Source organism: Chiloscyllium punctatum, unplaced genomic scaffold (genome assembly GCF_047496795.1).
Source record: "Chiloscyllium punctatum isolate Juve2018m unplaced genomic scaffold, sChiPun1.3 scaffold_126, whole genome shotgun sequence".
Lineage (NCBI taxonomy): Eukaryota > Metazoa > Chordata > Chondrichthyes > Orectolobiformes > Hemiscylliidae > Chiloscyllium > Chiloscyllium punctatum.
Window position 1 is genome coordinate 713,073 of NW_027309860.1, and position 14,121 is coordinate 727,193.

General features: G+C 44.8%; 1 non-coding gene across 1 annotated transcript; it reads left to right on the plus strand.

Moving 5' to 3' along the window:
- Positions 1–13,466: 13,466 nt before the first annotated feature.
- Positions 13,467–13,548, plus strand: trnas-uga (transfer RNA serine (anticodon UGA)). The gene has a single exon. It is a non-coding gene; the product is annotated as a tRNA-Ser (tRNA).
- The last annotated feature ends 573 nt before the right edge of the window (positions 13,549–14,121 follow it).

Below are 14,121 nucleotides of genomic sequence, written 5' to 3' on the forward strand. Positions count from 1 at the left end.
TGTGTGCAAACATATCCAACAAGTGTAGCCAACGTCTAATCTCTCGTTTTGTCTTATGACCAAAGCACATGCTCTGTTCCCTTCACATCAAACAATGATCCTTCGCAGCTCCCAACCTACTGGCGTCGCATTTATGCCATTTATATCCAGCAGGCAAATCCCCCTCCTGCTTTAAATTCGCTTTCTCGTCACGGCCGTCTCCCTTCGGGTTCGCGTGTGTCAATAATGCCCTTTGCCCGGCTTGGGGTTAGGTCCATGATCTGGTTGCCATGCCCCACTGCTCCTATCGTCTGTAGTACATTCTGCACTGCATCTCGGAGGGCGGGGGTGGGGCGACTGCACCACTATATTCACCTGTCTATAGATGTCAGAGAAGGATCTATATATTCCACACCACGAGACTCCCTCATTGCTCTTCTGAGTCTTACTTTGATCATAGAATATTTATTTCCCATGTCAGGTGCCCCTTTTGCCATGGTGGCTACTACTAAATGCCAGTCACTGGCGCGGCATGGATCCCTGCATAAATCTTAATTATCCAATTTATAGTCGTCCTTGTTACTGAACGGCTATGGGTCGCATGTAAAGATCCACTTCGTCCTATCAGTTAAGAATACCGTCAGCTGCTGCATCCCAGACGCCCCTGCCCTTATGAATAGTCCTACCAGGGCGCTTGCTAGCAGTGTGAACTGGGGCAGCCCCACACTTGCTTAAGTCTTCTAATAAATACTTGCTCTAAATTTGTTTTGGTGTTGTGCAATGTCTCCTCAGTCCCAGCTGCAAGTTTGTAAGGGCTGGCGTGTATCCACCTGGATGTTCCGGCGACCTTAACAGCTATCTGTGCTGTAAGGCGTACTTGAAACGGTCCCAGCCACCTCTTCGCCTTCCTGTTTTCCCTCCTGAAGTCTTTCACCACCATTCAGGCTCCAGGTTATAGATCGTACATCTTCCCTTCTGCTGATTGGGGTAGTGCTGTCTTCACTTGAATCTGTATTTGGGACAGAAGTGCAGAGAGTTTCATGCAGTAACACAACGCCTCATCCACACAGTGGCCTGTTATCTGGCTTTCCTTACGTCTCGGGACAATTCCTGTGTTTGACGGCCTACCAAACAAAATTTCAAACGGGCTAAGGTTAGCGCTCCCTCTCCTCCTAGATCTCATACACATTAGCACAATTGGAAGTGCCTTTGTCCATGTCATCCCTATATCCTCACAGCATTTTCTCAATATATTTTTTAAGGTAGAATTTTCTCTTTCCGCTGCCCTACCGCTCGTTTGGTGGTAGGCACAGTGTTATCCCATGTTTATTCCCAAATACTCACTAATCTGCTGTAGGGCATTATGGACAAATGGTGTCCCACTGTCACTACTAAGCCTAGAGTGTAGGTTTGCTCGCTGAGCTGTAGGTTTGATATCTAGACGTTTCAGTACTTGGTTTATGGAGGTTAGTGGGCTAGTGTAGGATAAGTGGGCTTGGATCGGCGCAACATCGAGGGCCAAAGGGCCTGTACTGCCCTGTATTTTTCTATGTTCTATGTTCTAGGTAACATCATCAGTGACGAACGCCAAGTGAAGAGAAGCTGTTGTCTCCTGCTTTCTAGTTATATGTTTGTCCAAGGTGGGGTTGCTGGGGTTTGTGGTGATGCCATTTCCTGTTCGTTTTCTGAGGGGTTGATAGATGCTATCTAGATATATGTCTTTTTTTATGGCGTTGTGGTTGGAGTGCTAGGCCTCAAGGAATTCTCTGGCATGTCTTTGCTTAGCCTGTCCCAGGATAGATGTGTTGTCCCAGTCAAAATGGTGTTTAAATTTCATCCGCGTGAAGGGCTACGAGGGAGAGAGGGTCATGTCTTTTTGTGGCTAGGTGGTGTTCTGTATCCTGGTGGCTAACGTTCTTCCTGTTTGTCCTACGTATTGTTTGTGGCAGTCCTTGCATGGAATTTTGTATATGACGTTGGTTTTGTCCATGGGTTGTACTGGGTCTTTTAAATTTGTTTGTTTTGTTTGAGACTGTTCATGGGATTCAGAGAGGTCTTAATAGTCTGGCTGCCACTTCTGAGACGTCATTGATGTATGAAAAGGTCGATAGGGTTTCTGGCTGTGTTCGGTCTACTTGTCGTGGTTTGTTCCTGAGGAATCTGTGGACGGTATTTTTTAAGTGTCCGTTCTTCTTGAATACATTTTATAGGTGTTTCTCCTCTGTTTTCCAAAGTTCGTCTGTGCTGAAATGTGTGGTGGTTCGTTGGAATAGTGTTCTGATACAGCTTCCTTTTTGCGTGTTGGGATGGTTGCTGGTGTAGTTAAGTATTGGGTCAGTGTTTGTCGGTTTGCTGTATATGCAGACACACCAGATAATTCCGAGAGGCCTCTTAGTCCAATCACAACGCCATAAACAAACACATAGATCGATTTACCATCTGTCAACCCCTCAGAAAACGAATAGGAAATGATATCACCACAAACCCCAGGAATCCCATCCATTACAAACTTATAAATAGAAAGCAGGACACAACATCTTCACTTCACTTCACTTCACTTGGAGATCGCCACTGATGATGTTACCTAGCCAGGTAATGAAACGTCTGGATAACAAACCTACAGCTCAGCGAGCAAACCTACACCCTAAACCTCAACCGGAGCTATAAACCTTCACAAACCTTGGGACTACTAAGCCTCTCAGGCATGCTCCATCTCGCAATTATTTCAGTTAGGAAAGCTTTGGTTATGGCACTGGCATTTTGTTTTGCCGTGGGGGACGCTTGCACCCATTTGGAAAACATATCAACTATTACCAGACAATACCTTCTTCCTTCGCAGGGTGTTAGTTCTGTCAAATCCAGTTGTAAATGTTCAAATTGTTTTTGGGGTTTCGGAAGTGATACATGACTCATCTGTATTCCCCTCCCCACATTATTGTAGCAGAGATAACACATCGTTCACAATATTTCTGGAAGTAATGAGTAAATCCCTCAGTGTACCAATGTGCTGAAATGCTGTCATATCGCCCCTCTTTTGACACATGTTCCTTACCGTCTGTCAATTTGGCATAGAATGGAAATAATGTTCGTGGTAGAAAGGGTTTAACATTGGGGCCACACCATACCCGTTACCTCAAACTGAACTCTGCTTTATCCCACTCAAACGTGTCTTCAAGCCTGTACTTCGACTGTGACTCCCGTACGTCTGCTGTTGGGGTCAGGATTTTTGTCATTCCCATGTCAAACTGATCATTTACCGGCTGCTGGGCTGCCCTCCTTGCCGCTGAGTCTGCCCTTGCATTTCCTTGAGAAACGGAATCGTTATTTTTCGTGTAGGCTTCATATTTACACACAGCGATTGATTTAGGCAATAGGACCGCTTCCAAGAGGTCAGAAATCTGATCACGGTGTGTGATGGGCTTTCCGGTGAAGGCCAAGAAGTCCCTGTATTTCCATTGGGTTCTAACATCATGTGTAACTCCGAATGCGTATCTGCTATCGGTTAAACATTCACTGTCTTTCCCTTAGCCAATTTACATGCCTCAGTCAATGCCATCAGCTCCGCTGCTTGCGCTGACAGTTGAGAAGGGAGTGATCCCGCTTTGAATACCTCATGGGTAGTTACTACAGCATCCCCAATACAATTCTGGCCTATCTCCTTGCTCCTCAATGCTGAACCATCCACAAAAAAACCCCGCCATATTTGGATTCTGAAGTGGCGAATTATGCAAGTCTTGTCTAGGCAGCACATTTCATTAATTACAGCGATACAATCATGTGGGTCTCCGTCTCCTTCTCTAGTGAGAGGACTTGCAGCATTAAGGATGTTACATCGTTTTATTGCAATGTTAGGCTTCTCCAAGAACACAGTATTGTATCTGAGTTAACGTACTGCCGACGCATGTGCTGTCTTTTGCTCGGAAAACAGTAAGGATACTGCTTGTGCAATCAGTTTGGTTAAGTCGCCATAGCCGATTATATAGCAACCACAGCTCGCAGGCATTTACGCAATCCTGCCGCTACGAGGTCTAGCTTAGCCGAAAAATAAGCTGCCAGCCTGAATTTTTCCCCATGATCCTGCAACAACACAGATGTCATGCAGCCATGTTTTTCATCTACCATTTGACAGAAGGCTTGTTTGGATTCGGAATCCCCAGTGTAGGTGTACTTTGAAACGTCTTTTTCAATTCAACTCGGCCACTGGGATCCATTGCAACGGACCTTGGTTCTGCTACCCTTTTCCATGGGCAATGTCACTTCAGGGCGCCTCAAGATTTGTGTAATGTGGGATAAACGTTCTTCAGTAGGAGCGTATGCACAAAAAGGATATCAATTGTTTCCTCATGTGAGGCCTTGGAATTTGCTGAATTACTTGCACTCTGGCTTGACCAATGGCCTTCCCTTGTTCAGATATTAAGTGACTGAAGAACTTCTCTTGTTGTTGCATAAATTGAAGCTTTGCGAGACTGGCTTTGTGCCCTTTCCTCGTGCAATGCAAGGGAATCCTTCTCAAATTGCTCCTCTGTCGGTGCTACTATTAAGCAATCGTCTACAGATTGCAGAAGCGCAGACCCAGGGGTTAAAACAAGAGTCTCCAGACTCCTGCGTAGAGCCTCATTATATATGGTGGGTGACTCACAGTAACATTTACAAACTAGTGTGAACTCATAAGATTTCATTTTGAATGAATAAGTGAAGCAGAATTGACTATCTGGATGCACCATTCCACTAAAGAATGTATTTGCTAAATCCACAGCAGGGAACCATTTACTGTCCGGTGGAAATTGAACTAATACAGTATAGGGTTTGGAAACACTTGATGCGCCCAGGACAACACTGCTATTGACTGCCTGCCGGTCTTGAACAAACCTGCATTCCTCCGGTTCACTTGGAATTTTTGCCTTTTTGATCAGAAAAATGGGAGTTCTCACCGGTGAGTTTACACAGGGGATTATCACTCTAGCCTTTGGGAAGGACTGAAAGACTGGAGTAACTACATCCATGGCCTCGGGTTTTAATGGGTATTGTGCCCTGCAAGGACGATACTCCGACTTCGTGGTTACTCGTATTGGTTCACAACCTCGTATATGCCCCACATCATGTTTGCCTTTTACCCATAATTCAGTAGGGACCGTTATTAATCTTGTGTCTGAGAAGTTTATCTTAAGGAAACGCCAGGCCAGCCTTCAAGGCTCTTCAGGGCTAGAGGGGGTTACCTCGACTGTTCTATTGCCTGAGTTAGACAAATTAATTTCTTCCTATATGTCCACACATCTGCATTGAACCACATACCCACATCGTCCCAGAACATCCAACATTTCGTTCTTTATGCCTTTAGTACCCATGGCCCCAAATCCTGCCACCAGTCACTGCACACCTTCGCCAGTGACACGCGAGGAGCATAGCCTTCCACATCAAAAATATAGAGTTTACTTGCCGTCGCAGGTACTTTACATAAGTTCACACTGACTGCACATCTGTCATCTCTTCAAATAAAATTCGCACAATAACAACTGACCTGGCTTAACCAATCTCCTGAACCAATACTTCTCTTATGGTTCCTCAGGGATATCGTGGTGTATGTGTGCTGTGCAGTGCAGCATATTCCTGCAAAAAAAAAAATCGGTGTTAATAGGATTAACATGGTTACCTGCTTCCAGGGCGAGTGAATTGCTCACTGAACTCATTGCTCTCTGGCTTAATAGCCACCCATAGACATACACCAGGGGTGGTGGGTTGTATTTTACAGTTTACACTTGTGAATCTTCCCTTTGAATTACCTGTAAGCCTGTCGGTGTACTGAGCAAATACAACCCCAGTCTCACTATGAGATCCTAAGCCATCAAGTGTAAAGGACAGAATTCCGCTAGCAGAATTGAGAATTAGAATGGATACACATTACTGATTTCACACAATATGGGTGCGGTAAAACTCTCTCATATCAGGATGCCTGATTACTCCATTGAGTTCAGGAACATTCCACTCAGCTTTATTGGTGTCAACTCTCTGAACTGTCTTGATTTGAGGAGTGAATATGCTGGCCATGGATCTACCAACAAGGGAACAGGTATACCTTCCACATATAACATAGAGGTAGGCATCGACATATACGCATCATTGTTATATTGAACATATTGTCCACACTTCGCAATCTCAATGTCCAATATAGATTTGGGATACATCTCAGTGCCCGTTATGTTAGTAGAAGTGATTAGCATTAGGGATTCTTCGTTGCCAAGAATAAAGGAAAGAGGTTAACCTGTACCTTGTGGCCTGCCCACCTCAACCTCAGTCGTCCCCTGTCAGTCACCATGCTGTCCAGCCTCCAGGACCGATTGAGGCTGTCTGTGCGGGCACTGTCTGGACCAGTGGTCCATTGCTCCACAAAAAAAAGCACCAGCCAGATCTATCTCTGCAAGCACACTTTCGCGATCCCTTCCTCTTTTGCGAACTCCACCTGTGCCTCTCTCTTTTCCCGCAGCCCCTACCTCCAATGGCTGAACGACCATTTGCATTATAATAAGCTGAGGTTCATGTGATTGCTGTTCCCTCTTTAATTTCCGGTTGTGGTTCTCTTGAGCCAGTAGTTTTTCAGCATGTATCACGTATTGTTCTATCGAATTCAACTTTCCCGTGTCCCAGGTAATACACGTATATTATTTTTATTTTGTTGTTTCGTACTTCATTCCATTGATGAAGCTGCTCCTCAGGTGTGCCTCATACGATGTGATCTCAGCCGTCGTTATGTCCTTGGGTGGTATCAGTCCACAATAGACGTTATCGACTTTCGTGAGGCGCTAAAGATACTGGGACATTGTCTCGACTTCTTTAGGGATTCTTGCTTCAATTGATTGTGGGTACGATATGCTATTGGTGATTCAGCAGACCCTGAGGCAGCGACCGTTGACTTGGAATCTTCGTGAAGTGTATCTCGTAGGGGGGCTGTAGCTCTTCGAGGGAACCCATTAAGGTCAGGATCTAATCCAGTCTTAAGACACTGTCCAGCTTCATTAGATTGTTTTCCGTGTGTCTGTGCATGTGCACTGGTGTTTATACGTGTACTTGATCTATCTTTATTTCGAGATTTTCTTTCCCTGAAATCAGGCTAAGCTTTCAACATGTGATAAGCACTCCAATTCACAGGTTCTATTTTACCCTTCCATTTCTCCTTCTTTCTCTCCTCCAATGGTGACCTCAGCATTTGCAACTGAATATTACTAAAACTTCCTTCCTCCAGATAAACACATTCCATGATTTACATTTTTAACTGTTTTTCAGAAACTGGGCCATAATTATTCAGCATATATTCTATTTTTTCTTTACCATTCCGAGTTACCTGTCGACCCTCTTTTTGTTTGCGCTTGCTGGAGCCGATTTTCATGGATATTGGAAAAGTGTTCATCTCTCTCTGTCTGTCTCTCCGTCTGTCTATCTGTCTATCTCTCTCTCTCTCTCTCTCTCTCTCTCTCTCTCTCTCTCACGATACCATAATCTTCTCTTTGCCAATATAACTTGCTTTTACCTCCGGAGTTCCCGTCTCATTGGGCGCGACCGCCTCATTGCCTTGGTTTTCAAAAACCAAGAACCAACGTAACCGGTACAGCTTTGGTGACTCCAACGCTGCCCATGGTGGCTCCAAGTCTCAAACCACCGTTATTGTTGCAGTGTCATAAACTCTCTAGAGTTGAGTATTACTCGAATACCGCACGGGAGTTCACTGGTCCCTCTTCCTGGTTCGTCTATTCTCTTCAAACGAGTCTCTATGTCTGATTTAGCCACAACTCTTACCCTGACCCTATTCGATTCGGAACGCGACTCTGGGGCGATCCACTTATCCCCAGTCCTCTCACTCAAAGGGGCCAATTCAGCGCTCGAAACAAAGTGAAAAACCTTCACGGCAGTGGCGCGTACACCTCCTGGGAATCTTCAAAATCTTACCCAGTTGCAGGGCCCCAGGCGAGCCCCCGAGTTTACTGACGTGGAATTTCAATCGACCCGACGCAAATGCTACCACGAGGAAAGAAAAAGTTTATTTTTGAAATTTGCAGAATGGACCCGACACATTTGCAAGACGCCTCATAAAATGGACGCCTGACGGTTTTCAAATATCCCCTTTATACTATATATCATCTTCCCTCATCACACCTCAAGGCAGGAACATGGATCAGTCGAGTTCCTTTCCACACATGGAGTTGCTTTTTCTAATTCATTGCTTTTTCTAATTCATTGACTGCTGATATAATAGATTATTGGCCTTGAGAATCAGCTGAAAATTAGTTTGAACTTTACATTTTTGCTGTCTTTTTGCAAAGTTAGGTCCATACTTCTTTGTTTCAACCATGCTTTCACAGATTTCACCAAAAATGATAATTTTCCATTACAGGGGATCAGGCTGACAGTGACTCAATAAGTGTGATGGAGTGAGGATGATAGTGACACAATGAGGGTGAGGTGTCAGTGTGGTAGTGATGCAGACTGTGTGAGTGGATCAGGCCGATAGTTACGCAGCGCGGGGGGTCAGAGTGATAGTGATGCAGTAAGTCTGAGGGATCAGATCAATAGTGACGCAGTAAGTGTGAGGTGGTCAGGGTGATAGTGAAGCACTTCATGTGAGGGGTCACTGTGACAGTGACGCAGTAAGAGTGAGTGGTCAGGCTGATAGTGACGTGGTAATTGGAAGGAGATCAGGCTGATAGTGATGCAGTAAGTGTTACTGTGTCAGGCGCATCCTGACGCATAAAGTGGGAGGGGACAGGGTGATAGTGACGTAGTAAGTGTGATGGGGTCGGGCAGCGACTGACGCAGTGAGTGTGAGACAGTCAGGGTGATAGTGAGGGAGGAAGTGTGTGCGTTCAGACTGGTAGTGACACAGTAAGTTGAGGGTGTCAGGCTGATAGTGGCCAATAAAAGTGAGATGTTAGGGGAATGGTGACGCAGTAAGTGTGAGGTGTCAGTCTGTTAGTGATGCGGTAAATGTGAGGAGTCAGTCTGATAGTGAAGCATTAAGTTTGAGCGGGTCAGGCTGATAGAGACACAGCAAGTGTGGTGGGGTCAGGCTGATAATGTCACAGTATGTATGAGGGGTCAGGCTGATACTGATGAAGTAAGTGTCGGTGAGTCAGAGTGATCCTAATGCAGGAAGTGAGAGGAGACAAAGTGATAGTGATGCAGTGAGTGTGAGGGGGTCAGCGTGATGGATCAGAGTAAGTGTGAGTGTTCAGGCTGATATTGATGCAGTATGTTCAGGGCGTCAGGCTAATACTGGCCAGTAAGTGTTAACTGACAGGGTGATAGTGATGCAGGAAATGTGAGGAGTCAGACTGATAGACATGGTGAAATTGTGAGGGGTCAGGCTGATAGTGATGCAGGAAGTGTGCGAGTGTCAGGCTGATAGTGACGCAGTAAGTGTGTTGGGACCAGAGTGATAGGAATGCAATAAGTGTGAGTGGCTTTGGATGATAGTGACAGGTCAGTATGAGGGGGAGGATGGTAGTGATCCAGTGAGTGTGAGGTGTCAGGATGACAGTGAAGCAGACTGTGTGAATGTGTCATTGTGATAGTGACATGGCAAGTGTAATGGGGTCAGGGTGACAGTGACGCAGATGCTTTCAGGGGGTCAGGTTGTAGTGATGCAGTAATTGTGAGAGGTCAGGGTGATAGTGACGCAGTGAGTGTGAGATGTCAGTGTGATAGTTAAGCAGAACATTTGAGGGGCTAGGCTTATAGTGACGCAGTATGGGCAAGGGGTCAGGGTGACATTGATGAAGATGCACTCACAGGGCCAGGTTGTAATAAAGCTGTAAGTGTGAGTGTCTCAGGCTGATAGTGATGAAGTAAATGCGAGGGGGTAAGGCGGTTAGGGATGTAGTAAGTGTGCAGGGGTAGTGCTAGAAGTGACGCAGTAAATGTGAGTGTTGAAGCTGATAGTGATGCATTAAGTTTGAGGGATCAGGCTGATCTTGACGCAGTAAATGTGACGTTGTCAGGATGATAGTTACGGTGTAAGTGTATGGCGGCACAATGATCTTGACGCAGTATGAGTGGGGAGTCAGGGTGATAGTGACGCAGTAAGCATGAGTGGGTAAGCCTGATCGTGATGCAGTATATGTGAGGGAGTCAGCCTGGTGGTGGCGCAGTATGTGTGAAATGGTCAGGCTGATATTGATGCAGTTAGTGTGTTGGGGTCAAAGTGATAGTGACACAATAGGTGTAAGCGGCTCAGGATGATAGTGACACAGTGGATGTGAGATACCAGAGTGACAGTGACGCAGTAAGTGTAAGGGGTCAGGATGACAGTGACACTAAGTGTACGGCCCTCAGTGTGATAGTGCCACAGCAAGTGTGGGGTGTTAGGGTGTAAATGACGTCGTAAGTGAGAGAGGGGCCTTGCGATAGTGAAGCAGTACGTGTGAGCGAGTCAGGCTGATAATGACACAGTCAATGTGACGGGGCAGTGTTTTAGTGACAAGATAAGTGTGAGGCGTCAGTCTGATACTGACACAATAAATGTGATGGAATCAGGCTGATAGTGACACAGTAACTGTGAGGGGTCAGCCTGATAGTGACACAATAAGTGAAAGGATTCAGGGTGATAGTAACATGGGAAGTGTGAGGGCATGACTGAAAGTGACGCAATAAGTGTGTTGCGGTTAGGCCGATGGGGACGCAATAAAAATAAGGCCAGCAAGGTGAAATGGCAAAGACTGTGTGAGTGGGTCAGGGTGATAGCGACGCAGTAAATGTGAGGAGGTCAGGGTGAGAGTGACGCAGTAAATGAGAGAGGATCCGAGTGAGAGTGACGCAGTAAGTCTGAGTGGTCAGACTGATATTGACGCAGTAAGTATGAAGCGGTCAGGCTGAGAGTGACACAGTCAGCGTGAGGGGGAGAGTTTTAGTCATATAGTAAGTGCGAGGCATCAGTCTGAAACTGATACAAAAAGTGTGAGTGGGTCAGGGTGATATTGACGTAGTACGTCTGAGGGGTCAGGCTGATAGTGACGGAATCAGTGTGATGGGGCAGAGTTTTAGTAACATGGTAAGCGTGAGGCGTCAGTCTGATACTGACACAAAATGTGTGATGGAATCAGGCTGATAGTGACGCAGTAGGTTTTAGGAGTGAGGGTGATATTAACATAGGAAGTGCGAGGGCGTCACTGATAGTGACGCAATATGTGTGTGGCAGTCAGGCTGATAGTCACGCAGTAAAAATGAAGATGTCAAGGTGAAATTAGTGCAGTAAGTGTGAGGATGGCAGATGGACAGTGATGCAGTAAGTGTGAGGGGTTCACGCTGATATTGAGGCATGCAAGTGTGAGGGGCCAGGTTGATAGTGACGCTGTGTGCCAGCGGGTCCGGCTGATAACGACGCAGAAAATGTGAGTGTCAGTGTGACAGTCATGCATTACGTGTGTGAGGGTCAGGGTGATAATGACAGAGAAAGTGTGAGGGGGTCAGGTTGATAGTGCTGCTATAATTGTGAGCTTGATCAGTGTGATAGTGAGGGGCTCAGGCTAATAGCGACACAGCAATTGTGAGGGGGTCAGGGTAGTAGTGACGCAAAACGTGTGAGCGGGTCAGGCTAATAGTGATGCATTACGTGTGAGGTGTCAGGCTGATAGTGACGCAGTAAAGGTGAGAGTGTTGGTGTGCTAGTGATGCAGTAAGTGTGAGCCGCTCAGGATGATAGTGACTGAGTAAGTGTAAGGAGTCAGGATAATAGTAACATAGGAAGTGTAAGGACGTGACTGATAGTGACAAAGTAAGTGTTTGGCAGTCAGGCTGATAGTGACGCAGTCAAAATGAGGGTCTCGAAGTGAAAGTGGCGCAGTAAATGTGAGGGCGCCAGATGGATAGTGATGCAGTAAGTTTGAGGGGTTCACGCTGAAATTAAGGTGGTAAGTGTGAGGGGTCAGGTCCATAGTGCTGCAGTTATTGTCGGCGGGTCAGGCTGATAGTGATGCATTCATAGACCAAATATTCAGGGCGCACTGTAGTGGTGAATAGCGAGACTTCTCAAGGCTAAGATAAAAATCAATAGTTCTCGTTCCTGGTCATAAATCACAATGCTTCATTTTAAAATTGTCCTCTCCTGCTTCGAGATTCACCAATGAGGGAACAAAATTTAATTGCTCCACCCTGTTTATCTCTTCAAATATTTTGCAACTCTCAATGAGATTACCTCTCTTGTGTTGAAACTGTTAAAAAAAGACCGGATTTGCCCAATTTCAATTCACAGGATTAACGTTCATCCATGATATCAAGGCTAATCACCATTCGTGGTATTCCTCATATGGCATTAGTATCTTTCCTAAATTGAGGATTATAATTCCTCATACTGTAGTCCAAGTGCGGTCGAACAGAGCCACAATACATTGGAAATAATACTTCGTTCTCATGACCTGATATCCTTCTGCAGCTTTCACAACAGACTTCTACAACTGCTACTAGACTTCAATGACTTATTAAAAACTTCTCCAAGATGCAATTCTAAAAATCTGTACATCAGACTTTCTTCTTCAAATCTTCGACAAATAATCTCCACACATTTCCCTCCTGACAAGTATGATAAAGTCAAATCGTTGCTATTTATCAAATCATGAGGAACATGGATAGGTTGACTCGTGTTTTTCTGCTGGTGAGGAAGTCAAAACTTAGAAAACATCGGTTTTAAATTAGTGGGTAAGGATTTAAAAGGGACGTCAGGGGCAACATTTTCAGTCGTGTTCAGAATTAGCTGACAGAGAAATTGTTGGAGACTGGTACAACTGTAACATTTAATGGCATCTGGATGGATATATGAGTAACAAGGTTCAGAGGGATGTAGGCCAAAAGTTGGCAAATGGGACCTACTAATTTAAGATAACTGTCCTCAATGGTCAAGTTGGAAAGAAGGGCCACTTTCCGTGTTGTATTGTTCAAGGACTTGATGACTCTAGAACAACCGCAAAAATGTTGCAAATAATTCCGTCAAGACGATTTCAAGTTCCAAATCTTCGGTCAATCGTCCTCTCTTGTGCTCACAAGTTCATTACCTGTTGTCCGAACTTACGGATTAGTTGCTGGATCCATTCCTGTAAATTGGTTCTGCATTCTTTCTAATTCCGATTTTTTTTAACGAATGTAGCTAGTGTTTATGGACTTAGCATCAACATTTCTAATACCATATTTCGATGAATATTGAAACACAACTTTAGCACCAGATAATGAGCAATTGAGTCAAAATCGATCGGACGCAGTGAGACAATGATCCTCTCTTCGTGTGGTGTACATCCGTGACTCTATAATTCAACGAAGAATCATTCCCACAACTTCAGCTGTGTCAGGATCTAGTTTGCGGTGAAAGCCTGTCAATCTGCTAAGGTAACGTTCGTCTGGGTGTCTGCAAAGGATTTGGTGAAATCTTTGGGTCTTGACAATTTGCTCTTCAAACAAAGTACATATTTCATGAATTAAGTTCTTTTAATATGAAAATTAGCCACTTTCCTGCAGCTGTGATGGCCGAGAGGTTAAGGCGTTGGATTTGAAATCCAATGGGGTCTCCCTGCGCAGGTTCGAATCCTGCTCACAGCGTTGAATCTTTTAAAAGTCATTAATTCCTTTGCAGAATTTGGGTTTCGTGGAGCTTGAGCTTTGCATTCAATCGAAAGTAAATTTTCAACTGTGAAGAATCCGAAGTAATTTCAAGACGTCTAATTGAATAAATTATATGTCGAGACACAAAAAGTAATCAACTTCCAACACGAATCAGTTTCAAAACATTTGTTGAACTATCGTGAAATTTGGATGTTCGGAGGGGTGGAATTAAGCAAAACAAGAAGCAATGCAATTTACCTGCAGGTGATGAGTTTTTTTTAGGATCAGTTGAAAGTCAAGCTGAGAAAGTTCAACCTAATTTACAACTGACTCTCAAGGCCAATAATCTATTATATCAGCAGTCAATGAATTAGAAAAAGCAACTCCATGTGTGGAAAGGAACTCGACTGATCCAGGTTCCTGGCTTGAGGTGTGATAAGGCAAGGCGATATCAGCGGAGTAGAATTTTCTGGAAATATTAGAAATGGAATGTTAATGGGGTTCTGCTGTCCACATTCGTAAGAAACTGTGCATTAAGAACTGAATTTGAAAATTAACGATGAAAATCAG